The following is an 18,833-nucleotide window of genomic DNA, read 5'->3' as shown; positions in this document are numbered from 1 at the left end:
AGCAGCAAACCAGTCATAACTTTCTTGGAATAACAGGGACAGGTGTGCAGATTCACAGTAACAGCTTCCCTGGACATAGTGAGATTGATATGAAATGAGAAACCATACAGGCAAGCCATATTTGTAGGAAGCAGTCTGTCACTGAGGCAAGATGAAAAAGACAGACTGCATTAGACATACCACCAAGGTTGACTACCAAAGTTTCAGCAAATAAGGGAATAGCAAAGGTTGAAAGGATTACACACACACACACACACACACACACAACCTCAAGTCATGAAAATTCCTATTAGTATGGAACACGGCTCTGTCTGCTGGCCCACTGAGGCTCCTGCAAAGAGCTACTTCATACCTACTAACCAAAAAACAAACAAACAAAAAAACCTTTACAAAGATGCTGCAAGAAAAAAGAAAAATGACAGATGAACATCCAAAGAAAATGTTACATGCAACAGATTAAAGCTTTGTCCAAACATAGTTATAAATTAATAAAACTTCATGAAATAACTGATTCCATAGACAAAAACATAAAAGGATTTACAAGAGTTCAGGGAAGCTATGGGAAGACATTAGCAGGAAATAAAGAATAAGGGTGGCAGACCTTAGGAGGACAAAATGGAAGAATGAAAATATCACCAAAATACAGGCCAAATGGGAAGCAGCTAAAAGGAAATATGCACTGGTGAAAATATGAAGGACCTAATGGGAAAGACTGAGAAAAGCAAGCAATAGATTTAAAACACAAAGAACTGGCTGGGCACGGTGGCTCACACCTGTAATCCTAGCACTTTGGGAGGCCAAGGCAGATGGATCACGAGGTCAGGAGATTGAGACCACCCTGGCTAACACAGTGAAACCCCGTCTCTACTAAAAATACAAAAAAATTAGCCGGGCATGGTGGTGGGCACCTGTAGTCCCAGCTACTCAGGAAGCTAAGGCAAGACAATGGCATGAACCCGGGAGGTGGAGCTTGCAGTGAGCCGAGATCACGCCACTGTACTCTAGCCTGGGTGACAGAGTGAGACTCTGTCTAAAAAAAACACAGAGAACTGATAGATATGGAAGACAGAGAGAGATGATCCAACATACCCACAATCGGCATCCCTAAAGAAACAAAAATCAAATAGAACAGGAAAAAAAAAGCTTAAGGCATAATTCAGGAAAACATTTTAGAAATTAAAGATACTTGTCCATAATAAATGAAGATATCCTATTCCAGGGATAACTACCATAAAATGATCACCACAAAGATAATTTGACAACTCATTTCCTGAGTCATAGCTGGTCTTCAAACTTCAGGAAGGAATCGTTTGGGCAGCTAGGCAGAGTTCAAATAAAGTATGAGGGGACAAAATGTTAGAATTGTCCACAGCAACATTCAAGGCTTAAATGCCAAAAACATCCTCAAAGAATTGTAACAGAATCAAAACTTTCATCACAAGCAAATTTTCATTCAACTATAATAGCCAAATTTTTTTGCTATTTTTTTTTTAGATAGGGTCTCACTCTGTCACCTGGGCTGGAGAGCAGTGGCATGATCACAGCTCACTGTAACCTCGAGCTCCTGGGCTCAAGCGATCCTCCTGCCTCAGCCTCCCAAGTAGCTGAGACTGCAAATATGCACCACCACCACCACCACCAGTTAGTATGCACAAAGTCTTGCTATGTTGCCCAGGCTAGTCTTGCACTCCTAGCCTCAAGCAATCTTTCTGTCTTGGCCTCCAAAGTGCTGGGACTACAGGCATAAGCCACCACATGCAGCCAATAGCCAAACATTTTAAACAGGTGAGAATTCAGAAGAATGTTAGCCAATCTCTTCTCAAAAAAACTACTAAAGGATAAACTTCAGCAAAACAAAAGGTAAATGGTGAAAGAATGAAAAACAATTATTAGTAAACTTTACATCCATTTATACTTTAAGAAAAAAATAATTGTAACAGCCACAGAATATTATATAACGCCTGACAATGTAGAAATAATGCAGCTAAAAAACTGGCAGGGAAAGGAGCAGAAATGGTGAGAGGCACTCTAAGTTAGCTATTACCTCATGTTTTAAAACTGATAATAGGAAGATTTTAAATCTGCAAAAACAAAGATGGTTAAGCACATGAAAAGATGTTCAACATCATTAATCATTAGGAAATGCAAATTATACATACAATAAGATATTTCACACCCACTGTAATGGTTATAACAAAAAAGACAGACAATAACAAGTGTTATCAAGAATGTGGAGAATCTGGATGTAAGGGCCATCTGGCTGTGAGATCTGTCACCCCACTGATCGTCAGGGTTCATTGGGCTAGGGGTGATTGCCAGGGTTGATCTAGCTAACCTGGCTGGCTAGACTGGTGTTCCTTTCCTCCCTCACCACTCCATGTGTGTCCCTTCCAAAACTGTGTGCTTGGCAGAAGAGGACGACCATCCCCTATAGAGGAGGACCGGTTTTCGGTCAAGGGTATACGAGTAGCTGTGCTCCCCCCTGCTAGAACTTCCAAATAAGCTCTCAAGAATGTGAAAAATCTGAAACTCATATACTGCTGGTTGCTGGAAGGAATATAAAATGCTGCAAACACTTTAAAAAGCATTTTGGCAGTTTCTTAAAATTGTAATCATAAGTTTGGCATGAAACCCAGCAAACCCTTCTCCTGGTGACCCCGCAATTCCACTCCTAGGTATCTTCCCGGGACAAATGAAAACATATGTCTGCACAGAAGTACATGCAGATGTCCACAGCCAAAAAAGGGCCAACAAGTGGATAACCCAATAATCCAAATAGTCATCAACTGGTGAGTGAATAAACCAAATGCGATCTATCCATACCAGGGAATATTGTTCTGCCACAAAAAGATGCAAAATGCTGACACACACCACATAGATGGACCTCGCAAACATTTTGCTGACTGACAAGAGCCACATGCAAAAGACACCATAAACCTATGATCCTATTAAATGTAATATCCAGCCAAGGCTTTATCAGGAGGATAAATATCCAGAAAGTAGTTGCCTGGGGCTGGGATTCGGAGCTCGATCAACAGCAAAGGGCACAAAGAATTGCGGTCTTTTTGGGGAGATAGAAATGTTCTGAAACTGGACCGTGGTGATGGTCACCCAACTCTGTAAACTGACTAAAAACCTTTGAATTGTACACCTGAAACAGGTCAAAGTTATGATTTGTGATTACACCTCCATAAATCTAAAAATGTCTATGTGTCCATGAATATTCCTGTGAACACAAACAGCCTCTCTGGAAGGAGAGGGAGGTAACTGGAAGGAGAGCTGACTCCAGTGAGGCGGCCAGCCTGGCCTGGGACAAAAGCAAGGCAGGCTGGGGACTGGCTTTTCATCAGATGCTCTTTTGGACCTTTTTAATTTTGTACCATATACCTATATGTTTAATTAAGAAGTAATTTGGGCCAGGGGCAGTGGCTCATGCCTGTAATCCCAACATTTTGGGAGGCTGAGGCAGGAGGATCACTTGAGGCCAGTAGTTTGAGATCAGTCTAGGCAACATAGCAAAACCTCGTCTCTACAAAAAATTTAAAAACTACCCAGGCATGGTGGTAAGCACCTGCAGTCCCAGCTACCTGCAGTGCTGAGGCAAGAGGATCACTTGAGACCAGAAGTTTGTGGCTGCGGTGAGCTATGACTGTACCACTGCACTCCGATCTGGGCAACAAAGCAAGACCCTATCTCTTAAAAAAGAAAAAAAAAAGTAATTAAGAAGACTATGTTTAATTAAGAAGTAATTAAACAATTTTTAATTTAATCTACTAAAAGCACATACTCCTACCAACTACTCCTGCCCCACTGAGAGCATAAATCAAGTGAGATGAAATCACAGTGAAGAGGAACTACTTTCAATCAAGCCGGGTAGATGAAGAGAAACTTTTTGCAAGAGTTTGTTTCCCCTCTTCCAGTTTTAAATACAAGCAACTGAAAAATTCCAGGTTAAGAAAAACTCACAGAAACGTGTTATTCAAAGAAGAAGTCCAAGTGGCAGAGCTGCAGGAAGCCAAAGGGCTGGGTTCTGGGTCCTCCAAGCACTTCTGTGCCCCATGTTGAGAGCAAAGAAGTGTGGATGTGCCATTGAGTGAGGGCAAAAAATCAAGTGTCAGACACCCAGGAGAGCAAAGGGCGAAGGGCGTGTAATCAATCTCCAACAGCTCCGTGCATCTGGCTCTGCTCTTATGAGCCGGAAGCTGCCACAAAGCCACCTTGTGCCTCTGTCCCGGGGGAGCCACACGCCAGGAGCTGGCCCCAGGGGAGGGGAGGGTGGAGATAAACTAGAAAGGCTGCCAGCCCAGCCCTCCTCAAAAGCAAAGCAGCTCAGTTTGACTTCTCACAAGGGGTTAGATAAGGGGTTTTGAGAAAGTTCAAAAACAGCTATCTGTGTGGATGGATTTGCTTATTTCCAAAAAGTCTGTGAGCAAGAGAAACAACTGCAGATCAACTGTTTTACATCAACCAGACACTTCAAACAGAGGAGGAACTGTTCGGCCTGTTTGATCATTTGGAAAAAGGAGACCAGGCTATTAACTGTCTACGAGCAGGGTGCCCCTATTTCAACAACAAAGCAAGGAAATGAGAATTAACTGCAGAGCTCAAGATTCTCGCTTCACTGTTCCTTCTTGGCAACCATATTTTTAACAATTTAATTAAATAGGTTATCTTAAATAACCCTGACAAGTCTCTGGAAAATAAGGAAAACTCAGAGCAAAAGAGAAATTTTCTCATCTTTATCATTTTCATATGGGTTATTTCAAATGTCCAGTTCTACCCATATCCCTTTTCTACTCAAACACCTGAGTCCAATCAAAACCGAGTTAAACGTAAAAATTCCCAGCAAGGCATTTCAACCATCTGCCATGATGTCTCTCCTTTCAACTAAACCATCTTCTAATCCAACTGAACTCTGCTGTTCAACACTCTTGTATCTTCCTGGCACTAAGCCTTTGCTGTTCTGTTTCTTTGAGGCAGGGTCTCGCTCTGTCACCCAGGCTGTAGTGCAGTGGTGGGATCTCAGCTCACTGCTCACTGTAACCTCTAACTCCTGGGCTCAAGCGTTCCTCCCCCTTTCAGCCTCCTGAATAGCTGGGCTGCAGGCACCTGCTACCATGCCCACGTAGGTTTTTAATTTTTGTAGTGAAAGAGTCTGGTTATGTTAGCCAGGCTGGTCTTGAACTCCCAGACTTAAGGGATCTGCTCACCTTGGCCTCCCAAAGTGCTGGGAGTACAGGCATGAACCACTGTGCCCAGCCTGTTCTGTTTCTTCCTGCTAAAACACCATCTTTGAGTTGGCTAATGGGTACAAAAATACAGCAGGGAAATTATAGTTAACAATAATGTGTTATCTATTTCAAAAGAGCTAGAAGAGACTTGGAATGTCCCCAACACAAAGAAAAGACGATGGCTATCCCAATTACCCTGACTTGATCATTACACATTGTATACATGTATCAAAATATCACATGTACCTCAAAAATATATACAACTATGAATCTCAATTTTAAAAAGATAAAAGACTGGGAGAGAAAAATAAAGCACTTATATTCAAAAGAAAAAAAAGCACTTCTCTAGCCAGTCCCAGTGTCACCTCCCCCAGAAAGACTTTCCTGATCCAATGGTTTAGGAAAAAAATACTCACTTCATCTTCCCTGGGGTGTTGTTTACATTTAGCTTCTACTTCACAGGCTTTACAGGCCTTTCTCCTCTTTTCCAAGCCTTTTCCAAGGGAGTCCCGAGGGCAGGGGTCTCCCTTACCTGGGAGCCTGACATCACTTTTCTTGCGTTAAGTGCTAGAGACAGCTCTAGTCTCAACTTAGGAACTGTGAGAACATCAGGCCAGTCACCTATCCATCCCAGAAGTCATTCTCCGTACCTAAAAGATGGAGAGAAAGCCTACTCTCTACCGCAGTGCTTCTTAAAATGTGCCCACAAATCAGCATCCACATCACCTGCGAGCTCATCAGAAATACAATTCTTCATCTCAGCCCAGCCCAGCCCCACTGAATCACAAAGGGGGTGAAGGTTGCATTCCAGGTGATTCTGATGCAGGCTCTGGTCTGAGAAGCACTGCTCCCGCTCCACTTCTGAGGGTCTCCGTAAAGATTAGCTAAAATGACAGTTGTAAAACCACCAGACACAAGCCAAGCACTTAACTTGGTTAGGTAACTTCCCCAAGAAAAGAGGGACATTCTGCCATGTTTTGCACATGCGCCAAAGGTCGTGAGTGCCTGTTTTCAGCAGCTCCTCGCAAGAAAAAGTGGCATGCCTTTTCCAATCAGTTTTTAATTTCTACTCCAACCTTGTTCTAAAAACAATCTAAGTCAATACTTTGGCTTTGCACTTTCACTGATTCGGTAGAGCACATATCCTCCATTAAACAGGTATGCAAAGACAAAAATGTGTAGAACGGAAGTGGAGGTGAAAATTACCAGAAGAGAAGGCTTTTTTATCTCCAGAAAAATCAGGAAACCAGAAAAAAATCTCCAATCATTCCCATTCTAATGATGTCAACTTCTCAATGATTCTGAGAGTACAAACTTTAAACTTTAGCTCACCCCTCATTCTACCTCTCAGGAAAAGGTCAGGGTAAATTAAATGTAAGGAAGATAGCCACCAGCTTCCAGCCCCTCTGAATTCCCACACTAACAAGGTCCCTGCAATGTAAACAGAGGCGCATTCTTTAGTCTGCAGCCAACCTCACTCGACTTAACACACATCATTCTCTTCCACTCACTAAAGAAAGTCTCTCTAATCGACACCAGTCAGCCTCTCCAAATATTTGTAGAAAGCACCCAACCCTTGCCTGGCCCATAATGAGGATGCAGTGAATTACTGGCTTTGCTTACTCAATGCCTTTGAAAATAACAAACCCAGTGTTCAAAGTATACTATCATTCAAGTGTCACCGTAATCGAGATCATCACCATTAACAAACATTTATGAGGGCCTATTATGTTTCAGCCAACTACATTTCACACCGTATAGGACACAAAGTAATAATGTGGCACAATATCGTTTTGTCTTTATGAGATGCATAATCTATCAGGCAAGAGAACAGGTAACTCAGAGATGATTGTTCAAGGCAACATGTTTACTTCTGACAATAGGTATTAAACGAATTTTAAAAGCCTCAGAAATAAGGATGCCACCTCACTGAGGAACTGAGACATCAACTAGTCCCTGAAAAAAGGTTCGCAAATAGCAGTGATGGCAGATGGCATGGTGTGGGTAGGACACACGTTTGTGCATCCAGTGGTATTTACTAAGCATCCATCATGTACCGAAAGGTGTGCCAATAGTGGATCCGACTAATAGAAGTGCGAAAATAGAGAAAAGAAAAATTAAATACGCAGGTGAGAGGCAGCTTTTGGTCTGCCTGAAATAGCGCACAGCTGCCTCAAATTCTTGGGCTCAAGTAATCCTCCAGCCTCAGACTCCCGAGTAGCTGGGACTATAGGTGCACACCACCATACCTAAGTTTGTGGGGGGAGGGGGAAAGGGTGGAGGGGGAGGGGGAAGGGATGGAGGGGGAGGGAGCAGCAGGAGCGGGGTGGGGAAGGGATGGAGGGGGAGGGAGCAGCAGGAGCGGGGTGGGGAAGGGATGGAGGGGGAGGGAGCAGCGGGAGCGGGGAGGGGCAGAGGGGGAAGCGGGGAGGGGCGGAGGGGGAAGCGGGGAAGGGCGGAGGGGGAAGCGGGGAAGGGCGGAGGGGGAAGCGGGGACGGGCGGAGGGGAGCGGGGAGGGGCGGAGGGGAGCGGGGAGGGGCAGAGGGGGGGAGCGGGGAGGGGCGGGGGGGAGCGGGGAGGGGCGGGGGGGAGCGGGGAGGGGCGGGGGGGAGCGGGGAGGAGCAGAGTGGGGGAGCGGGGAGGGGCGGGGGGAGCGGGGAGGGGCGGGGAGGGGCGGGGGGGAGCGGGGAGGGGAAGGGGGGAGCGGGGAGGGGAAGGGGGGAGCGGGGAGGGGGAGTGGAGCGGGGAGGGGGAGTGGAGCGGGGAGGGTTGAGATTGAGATGGAGTCTGGCTCTGTCACCTAGGCTGGAGTGCAGTGGTGCAATCTCAGCTCACTGCAATCTTGGCCTCCTGGGTTCAAGCAATTCTCATGCCTTGGCCTCCTTAGTACCCGGGATTACAGGCATGTGCCACCATGCCCAGCTAATCTTTTCTATTTTTAGTAGAGACAGGGTTTCACTGTGTTGGCCAGGCTGGTTTCTAACTCCTGGCCTTAAGTGATCCGCCCTCCTCAGCCTTCCAAAATGCTGGGATTACAGGCATGGCCCACAGTGCCCAGCCATGGCTAAGTTTTTAAATTATTTCTAGAGAGGGAGGGGTCTTGCTATACTGCCTAGGCTCATCTCGAACTCCTGGGCTCAAGGGATCCTCCCACCTCAGCCTCCCAAAGTACCGGGATTACAGTATGAGCCACTGCGCCTGGCCTCCATGAATTTTGTAGCTTGCTAGCTCATGTCTTTGTATTGCTTAATAATATCCCATCTGTATGGATATACCACAGTTTATCCATTCCCCTACAGAAAAACATTGTGGTTGCTTCCAGTTTTGGGCTATGTTGAGATGCTTTTCAGGTGCAGATATAGGAGCAAGTAGATGTTACCTCTACAAAGACAGCAGGATCAACTTAAGGTTGGAAACGAGAAGCAAAGTCCTGGGGCTCACTGGCAGACACTGCTGTGAATTTCTGGCTCAGACAAGCCCCTTTATAGCCTCTGGCAGGTAATTCAGCTGATTGCTGAGGTCCTTATCAGAGAGATAACTTGCCTCCTTGAGTTCAGGAGAAAATGACAGGACTTAATAAATAAAAATGTGTCTGGAAAGCTATGTAAAAGAAATAAACACCAATGGGTATTTTCTTTAATAAACTGAAAAGAATTATTGTTTGTTTCCAAATCTAGTCAGCATATTCCCAACAGCCTCATTATTTAATAAGTAAGTTTTGGCCGGGCGCGGTGGCTCATGCCTGTAATCTCAGCACTTTGGGAGGACGAGGCGGACGGATCACGAGGTCAGGAGATCGAGACCATCCTGGCTAAACAGTGAAACCCCGTCTCTACTAAAAAAGTACAAAAAATTAGCCGGGCGTGGTGGCGGGTGCCTGTAGACCCAGCTACTCGGGAGGCTGAGGCAGAAGAATGGCGTGAACCCGGGAGGCGGAGCTTGCAGTGAGCCTAGATCGCGCCACTGCACTCCAGTCTGGGTGACAGAGCGAGACTCCATATCAAAAAAAAAAAAAAAAGGAAGTTTTTAGTCAAAAGTTCTCCTGCCCTCTACCATTTTCTGCTGAAGTTTTGGACATTCTGAAAATGATACTTAAGAAATACATGCCAAAATGTAAATGTTACCTGCATCCTGTGTTATCGTCCACAGACATCTATTCTGGAATGAATAACATCATCTTTTTTTTTTTTTTTTTTTTTTTTGAGATGGAGTTTCGCTCTTGTTGCCCAGGCTGGAGTGCAATGGCGCGATCTCGGCTCACTGCAACCTCCGCCTCCCAGGTTCAAGCAATTCTCCTGCCTCAGCCTCCCTAGTAGCTGGGATTACAGGCATGCGCCACCAAGCCTGGCTAATTTTGTATTTTTAGTAGAGACGGGGTTTCTCCATGTTGGTCAGGCTGGTCTCGAACTCCCGACCTCAGGTGATCCACCCACCTCGGCCTCCCAAAGTGCTGGGATCACAGGCGTGAGCCACCACGCCTGGCCAACATCATCATCTTATACAACTTTATGAAAAAGGAAGCCATTTCCTAAAGCTTACCAAATTCAGTAAATTAGAAATGATAGGGCTTCCTTCAAGTTGGGAAAAGAAAAGCAATTTCCATTAAGCCATTAAAAAGCAGACCACACAATTTTCTAACAGTTTCGATATTCTTCAAGAAATAAACTATGCAGTATTATTATAAGCCAAAGGATACTATAAAATACAACAGATGTGTAAAGGGTACCTTGTCCTGGAATACTTCAACTAGAATTAATGATTAATTACAATAGTGAAATGTCAAGGAAAAAAGTATGTAATAAAATAGTGAAATCCCTTGTGGGAAAATGAGAAAGTTTAAATGTCAGCCTGGTTGATAAGGCATTTAATTAAACAATGTCTACTAAAGAAATTAATGATTATGAACAGCACATTGTTGCTGCAGATTGCTGAAAGGGAGGAAAAATTATTTAGGCGCTATCAGGTTGACCACCAGACTGGAGTCATTCTGCAGCATGACAAAGAGAAAAATCACTAGCCAAGAGAGGCCTGGTTCTAATCCTAACTTTTGACATTTTCAGTGTATTGTAAAATTAACTTCCTCTTTCCTGGATTTTAGGTTTCTCATTCATGGAATGTGAAAACACAGTAAGTATTATTATTTTAATTTAGCCAGCACTTACGTAGTACTTTCTCCATGGCAGGCACTGTTCTCAGAGCTTTATAAATTCTAACTCATTTAATCCTCACAACCGCCATTAGACTGACACTACCCTGACCCCTTTTTACAGATGAGGAAACTGAGACACAAGAGATTAACTTGCCCACAGTCACCCAGCTCGTAAGTGGCAGACATGGGACCAGATGCAGACAGGCTGGTGCCAGAGTGCTTGGTCTCAACTCCTATGCCAAGGGCCCTCTTGTACATGATGATTTCTAAAGCCGTCACCCTCTCTACCATCCAGCGACTTTATGATTCAGTCATTTTAGATGCAATCACAAAGTCTCCCCAAACCTCTCACCTGTTTGAGCACAAAAGTGCCAATCAAGCTGCTGGGCAAATCCCTAAGCTACTGAGGATGCCTAAGGGGAAAACCTATCAAATCATCAAAATGTGTACTAGAATTGTTACTAGACCTATAAAGAGGTCTACTAATATGTCTTGAAGACAGTGTCTTGCTCTGTCACCCAAGCTGGAGTGCAGTGATAACGATCACAGTTCACTGCAGCCTCCAACTCCCAGGCTCAAGTGATCCTCTCACCTCAGCCTCCTGAGTAGCTGGGACCACAGGCATGTACCACCACGCCCAGCGAATTTTTTAAAATTTTTGTAGAGACAGAGTTTCACTGTGTTGCCCAGGCTGGTCTCGAACTTCTAGGGCAGCAATCCTTCCATCTTGGCTTCCCAAAGTGCTGGGATGGCAAGTGTGAGTCACCACACCTGGCCGGTAGTCGTTTTATGGGTCTAAATCATGAAAGTTGTAAATGTCTTAAAACCCTTCTCCCTTCCATTAGCAAGGATTTATAGCAAACACTCTATTGACACAGATGATCAGAGAATACACTGAGTACCCACAAAAGAAAGGCACTATGGCACCCACTGCCCTCCCTTCCTTGTGCAATCAGAAAGGCGCTCCAACAACGCTCTGGATGCCCCGCCTGAAGTCTGGGTTAGAACTAAACACACCCAGGCCACATGCAAACTCACTGCCCTTAAATAAATATAGTTTAAAACTGCAGAGCTTCCAGTAATACTGAGACACACACGCAGTAGACACTAGTGGGCAAAAACCAAACAAACAAACAAAAAAACAGCCCAGGGGGAATACATATATTCCCCAAAGCAAATGCTCAGTTCCCATGTAAATCACAGCTTGGTTTAAATAGGCAGATCGAGGAGCAACCTTAGGTGCACACCACAAAAGGGAAAAAGGACAGTGGAGTGGAATTGAGGACTAAGTCCCAAGTCACTTTCCAGCCAAAAGGACAGGCCATGGTCTGAAATGAAACATCCAAGCACAGTGTCTCTATTTCTGTAACTGTTGAGAAATACAAGTTTTTCACTCAAATCATTTCACTTTCCCACAAAGTGCTATTACATAATAAGAAGGGCCAGCCTTGAAGCGCGTATTTGCATCATTTAACACTCCCGATTCTACACAACGACCCTATGGCGTAGGTACCTGAAGAAGAAAGCTTCACTTGAAGCATCTGCCAAAAACAAGAAAGCTGAGAAGGGGCTGGGAAGGCCAAGCACATTCTGAATAAAAACTCTGCAGAAAATCAGACAGTGTTTAATTTTTGAAAACTTCCTCACTGTTCAGTAGATACCAGCCACTGATGGTTACATACACTAGGAACACTTTAAAATTAGGAGATGCTGATCTCTTACATTATGAATTTCTAAATCCTAGAAAGAAAGGCTTGGAGAGCTTCTGAATATAGAGAAGTTCCATTTAAGAACTAGGTCCCCCTTGTTGATGTATCAAAATATTACAGACTCTAAACTGAGACTTAATTCTCAAATGTGTTTTACTTGATCTAAAATAATCTGTCCACAAAAATAAAATTCTAAGTAATAAATTGTTATTTTCCCACCGTGGGAATCACTAACCCATTTACGCCTGAGGTTGCAATTTTTTGAATTGCAAAATCAGACCTTGGCGATGACTTTGAACAAGATATAAATAACTTCCACATGCTTAGCGTTCCAATAATGGAACACTGGGCATATAATGTGAAATGTATTCTATGAAAAGAAATTTTAAAAAATAGGGGCCAGGTACAGTGGCTCACACCTGTAATCCCAGCACTTTGGGAGGCCGAGGCGGGTGGATCACCTGAGGTCAGAAGTTCCAGACCAGCCTGGTCAACATGGTGAAACCCTGTCTCTACTAGTTATATAAAAATCAGCCAGGCATGGTAGCAGGCGCCTGTAATCCCAGCTACTCGGGAGGCTGAGGCAGGAGAATCGCTTGAACCCAGGAGGCGGAGGTTGCAATAAACCGAGATTGTGCCATTGCACTCCAGCCTGGGCAACAAGAGCAAAACTTCATCACAAAAAATCATAATAATAATAAATACAAAATAAAATAAAATAAAATGGTGTATAATAAAAATAAAATTATTCATATACAAATTTTCAGCAATACAAAAATCCATGAAGAATGCATTACAGAGCATGATAAAGCAAAAGAAAATCCATCTAGAAAATAAACAGGCAATGAACTAAAGAATCTATTAATTTTTGTGTAGTTCAAGAAATTAAAATATACTGCTAAAAGACTACATCCAAATGGACTGTTATAAATAAAAGGACTCAGGAAATGAAGCAAGGATCACTAGAAGCTAAGATGGCTTCATTAAGACTAAATCAAGCCACAATCATCTCCTTTCTGTCTTTGACAGATGTCTAGGCTGGGAGATAAGGAGACTGTTAGAGCCATATCATAGCTGGATTTCCACAAGGCATTTGGAAGAAACAAGCATGACATGGTTGTGAATTAGACAGGAATTGGGGCTGGATGAAGGTACAGCAAAGTGGGTTGCTACTTGAAGAATGTGCCCAAAGAGTTTTGAATAATTAAAGAATGTCTCCAGAAACTTACCAGACTCTTTTATTAATTGCTTCAACGAAGGTTTTAATGACATGCAAGCCCTATTTTTGGATAAGAAAACACTAACACCAAGAAATGCCAGCAGGAAATTTGACAGGAATACACCATTGCTCTACACAAGACATCACTTCGTAGACTACGATCCCACGCACTCTGACAGGTTGCTCTAAATAAGTCAGCTGGCTGCTTCTATGACGGGAAATAAACATATGTAAGAAGAGTCTTGGCTGGCGTAGTGGCTCACGCCTGTAATCCCAGCACTTTGGGAGGCCGAGGCGGGTGGATCACGAGGTCAGGAGTTCAAGACCAGTCTGGCCAATATGGTGAATCCCTGTCTCTACTAAAAATACAAAAATTAGCCGGGCGTGGTGGTGCAAGCCTGTAGTCTCAGCTACTTGGGAGGCTGAGGCAGAAGAATCGCTTGAACCCGGGAGACAGATGTTGCAGTGAGCCTAGACTGCACCACTGCACTCCAGCCTGGGCAACAGAGTGAGACTCCATCTCAAAAAAAAAAAAAAAAAAAAAAAAGTCTGGTTGTCTGGTAATTGGCAACCATAATTATTGGAAGACAAGGGCTGGCAGCATGGCATCTTACTTGTGAATGGTTGCTGACACACCCTGCCGGGGTTTGCGTGTGTGACACATATATAACTTGTGGCTTAGGGGAGGGACTGAAGAAACATAGACATCTCATTAAATCTACTTCACTTGATAAAATACCAACTCAAAATTAGACGGACCAAGTTCTTTTTTATTACTTGTACAAGCAAATTTCTCTGGCTTCCTCACTTTTCTGGTCAATTTAAAACAGCTGCCTATAATCAATAATTTTTCTTAAAATGGCCCAGGAAATTTTTCTGGAGATCATCTTTTTGAAAGTAGAATAACAAGTCAGCCGAGTGCGGTGACTCACACTTGTAATCCCAGCACTTTGGGAGGCTGTGGCAGGTGGACCACCTGAAGTCAGGAGTTGGAGACCAGCCTGGCCAACATGGTGAAACCCTGTCTCTACTAAACATACAAAAAATTACCCAGGCGTCGTAGCAGACGTCTGTAATCCCAGCTACTCGAAAGGCTGAGGCAGGAGAATCCCTTGAACCTGAGAGGCAGAGGTTGCAGTGAGCTGAAATCATGCCACTGCACTCCAGTCTGGGAGACAGAGCAAGACTCCATCTCAGAAAAAAAAAAAGTAACAGTCAATGTTACATTGCTGGGGTTGATGGCAATGTGATTCAACACACACAGAAATCAATGTGGACCAATACCATAAATACCCATAATTTGTCACTTATAGGAATTTGGCTTTGGGAAATCATCCCAAGGAATAAAAAGGCTATAAACACAAGCAATAAAAAGGCTATAAACGCAAAGAAAGGTTAACCAAACTGTAGCATATCTGCTGCCTAGAACAGTCTACACTCAAAAATCACAAACATGAAGACTGTGAAATGCAGAGGACTCAATTTGTTATGATGTTAAAGTTTTTTTTTTTTTTAAAGAATTTAAAAATTGCTTCTGCACAACGAGTAGGAATACACAGTGTCTGGATGTCAGATGCAAAGAATTTGACTTGCTGGGGTTTCAGGACTACAAGTCATTTTTCTCTAAAATTTATTTATTTACTTACGTATTTAATTTATTTAAGACAAAGTCTTGCTCTGTCACCCAGGCTGGAGTGCAGTGGCATGATCTTGCCTCACTGCCACCTCTGCCTCCTGGGTTCAAGTGATTCTCCTGCTTCAGCCTCCCGAGTAGCTGAGATTACAGGCATGCGCCACCACACCCAGCTAACTTTTGTATTTTTAGTAGAGAACGGGGTTTTTCCATGTTGGCCAAGCTGGTCTCAAACTCCTAACCTCAGGTGATCTGCCCGCCTCGGCCTCCCAAAGTGCTGAGATTACAGGCATGAGCCACTGTACCTGGCCAAATTTATTTAACTAAGAGGTTGGTCTCATTGCTATATTACAGGAAGGAAAAAAAGAAATACTGAAAATAAAATGAAGAAGCATAGTCTCCCAGAATACTTTCATAATTGAGATGAAATTCACGTTGGTAGTCTATACAGTATGAACAGGTTTACATTCCAAATATTTACTCTCATATTGATGAATACTTCATACCCCAAAGCATTTTCCACTATTACATGGTGGAAGAGTTCTCAAGTCAACCCTGGAAAGCCCATTTCACCACAATGAAGCTTAACAGCACTATGAACAAGACCTAATTGCTATTTAGTTTCATTCCTGTTGAAAAGTATATTCTGAAGCCCAGTTCAACATCCCCAATGCTCGTTTCACCCAGTCCGACACTCCCAAGGTTGCTCTTTGATGTTGAGAACACAGGCAGTGTTCTCAAAGGTTAGTACGGTCAAGGGTTCTACAGGTTGAAGCTCCTGGAAATAGGAAAAACAGGCACCATTATGAGGAACCTAGCAGCATCAGAGGTCACCACGACAGCTGGGGTAGGCCCGGGAGTTCCCTTAATGCCTCCAGCAGTGTCGGGCGGGAGAGGAAAGGTCCTGGCCATGTTGCATGTCAGCTCTGCTTTTAGGAAGGATTGGGCATGGGTGGGCACAGTGCCAGAGGCAGGACCGGGGGAGATGATAAGATGCAGTGTCCATATATCCAGAAGACTTGTAATTGGTATTCTGGAGTCAAGGACTACCTATGTCACTGTTTTTATTTTAAAAAAGAAAATCATGGAACGATCGTTCATAGATCTACTTGAAATATCATATGAGGCTGGGCATGTTGGCTCATGCCTGTAATCTAAGCACTTTGGGAGGCCAAGTGGGGAGGATCACTTGAGGCCAGAAGTTCAAGACCCTGTCTCTCCAAAAAAAAAAAAAAAAAACTTAAAAAGCTGGGCATGGTGGCATGCACCTATAGTCCTAGCTTCTCAGGATGCTGAGATGGGAGGATGGCTTGAGACCAGGAGCTGAGACTGCAGTGAGCTATGATTGTGCCACTGCACTCCAGCCTCAGTAACAGAGCAAGACCCTGTTTCTAAAAATAATAATAAATAAGTAAATAAAAAGAAATGCCATCTGATGCTTATTACCCATTTCCCAGCTGGGAAGGAAAGGGACCCTGCAAATTTCCTATCATCAGTCAACCTTGATTTTGCTTCTAATAAGTTTGGAAGATAAGAGAGAGCACAAAATAAACACATACAGAGTTAAAGACTTTGAGGTAGGAGCTTCTTCAACATTGAGTTATAATGAATGTATCTCTAGAAACAACAGCCTGAGAAAAAGGGAATTTCTCAGAGTTTTACCATTTACCCTGGTGGTGTTGGAGGTACAACGCAGGAATAGAGTTCGTTGTAAAAGGTTTGCAACATAATTGTTCCTATATTGATGCAAAAAAACCTTGTAGAAAAGGAGAAAATTGTAAAATATTTTTAAAGGAAATGACAAAGAAGTGGGGATCTCTTTAATCCCACCACCATTAAAATTTTTCAGCGGATCAGCTCAAAAAGAGAAAAGTTAATATAAAGCCATTACAGACAGGGTCAAGAGAACCAACGGTGCAGGGATGAGGGGGAGGGACAGTGGCAACTGGCCAAAAACAGAAGACAAGGGCAATCTTCGGTCACTAAATACAGACATTTCTAGTAAAGGAAACACGGTATAATTTGAAGACAGAGAACTTGCATGAAAAAGGTAAAAATGTTTTAAATAAGCAGTAAAAAATAATTTTTAATTAAGTTTTTCAACAAGAATAGCCAACCCAAAAGGCTTTGGTTAACAGAAATCACAAATCTCAACTGTTGCTCCTGAAATTGTGATAATACACCATCTATAACTGAAATCTTTCCTGGGAAACTGAAAATAAAAATGCAAAACAGATTTATTACATTATGCCTCAAACTAGTTTTTAAATTGAAAATTCAATGATGCCTGACTTGAGAAGTTTTCTATAATATGCATGGCAATAATAAGTAAATATTCTCCCTCTTGAATACGTATTTAATTTGAATACATATTGAGCTGGTTAGGGAATTTCTATTCCTACAATTTACATAATCTGGTTAACTAATTTATCAGATACTCAAGTTCCTTTCTGTTCTGCTCATTATAATACCAGGTTTCTTAACAGAATCTTTAATGATTCTCTCATCATCAAAAGCTGTTCTTGTCTGCCTGTTAAAATGACCAAAGTATGGCACAAAAAATGAAAAAATACCTTCTGTGAACTTGGTCTCAAACAGTCCATGGTAATTTAGGTAGACAAAGAACATTTATTTAAGAATGCATTATAAATTAAAGGCCTTAAATATATTTTAAGTGCTTTTCCTGTACTGCTTTATGATGACAAAAAAAAAAAAAAAAAAAGTACTCATTTCTGACCACAGCCTTAAGAAATCTGCCCCAGCTGCCTGATCTACTTGAAGCCCTGCAAGGGGGCATGGGTTCATGTTCTTGGCCACTGGGCACACCTGGCTCTTCCTCCTTGTTAAGGAGTACAGTCCCACAGGCCAGCACCCATCAGGCAACCCAGCCCAGGCCATTCACTGGGGACATCATGGAAAGTGACCTGCATCACAGGACAAGAAGAGGAGAAAGACACTCTCCTGCCCTGAGGCCCGTCTGACACCTGTGAAGCTGGCGAGCCTTCATGTGCCTTATCGGTTTGCCACCAACCTGGAGTTGTAACCTCAGAAACATCCTGGGTCCAGGGCCAAAGACTGTCCTCAGCACATATAAGGTCAATTGGTATCAATGAGAGAAAGGAGCCTGGGCCCATATGGTGAGCCTCGGATGTGCAGGACATGCGTCCCCGTTTCACCCCCCAAACACTTCTAAGGAGGACTTCGCAGGGACTTCTCTCAAGGAAGGAGGGTCCTTCAGAGTGCAGGGGGTGTGGACACCGCAGACTCCACCTCCCTTAGAGCCACAGTGAGGCCCACAGGGGACCCGCAGGTCAGCCTGGGCAACCCAGGAAGCAGTCAAGGCACAAGGGCACTACTTTAAGCCTTAAGACATCTTAGCCTCTCCTTTCTATCTAGAAAACTTCTTTCTCCTTTTTTTTTCTTTTGAGATGGAGTCTCACCCTGTCCCCCAGGCTGGAGTGTAATGGCATGATCTTGGCTCACTGCAACCTCCACCTCCAGGATTCAAGCGATTCTCCTGCCTCAGCCTCCCGAGTAGCTGGGATTACAGGCACACACCATCACGCCCAGCTATTTTTTTTTCTTTGTATTTTTAGTAGAGACGGGGTTTCACCAGTGTTGGTCAGGCTGGTCTCAAACCCCTGACCTCATGATCCGCCCGCCTCAGCCTCCCAAAGTGCTGGGATTACAGGTGTGAGCCACCGCACCCAGCCTGAAACTTCTTTAACAAATACTTATGAAGGCTTCTTTCTCACAGAAACTGTACTGTTCAGGACACTCCTGTGAACAAGAGGCCCACGTGGGTGCTGCCGAAATGCGAGGGGTGTTCGGCCCCACCAGGAAAGTCCACTCAACCTGAACAACAAGCGGCAGCCATGTTCAAGCAGGCAG

The 18,833-nt window shown here is 43.6% G+C and overlaps 1 protein-coding gene across 6 annotated transcripts in view; it reads right to left on the bottom strand.

Moving 5' to 3' along the window:
- FARP1 (FERM, ARH/RhoGEF and pleckstrin domain protein 1) overlaps positions 1-18,833 on the bottom strand; it is a 311,003-nt gene that overhangs the window by 246,703 nt on the left and 45,467 nt on the right. The gene's annotated exons all lie outside the window — the stretch shown is intronic.

Source organism: Gorilla gorilla, chromosome 14 (genome assembly GCF_029281585.2).
Source record: "Gorilla gorilla gorilla isolate KB3781 chromosome 14, NHGRI_mGorGor1-v2.1_pri, whole genome shotgun sequence".
NCBI lineage: Eukaryota > Metazoa > Chordata > Mammalia > Primates > Hominidae > Gorilla > Gorilla gorilla.
Note: the sequence above shows the minus strand (reverse complement) of the source record. Positions and strands in the feature narration are given on the sequence as shown.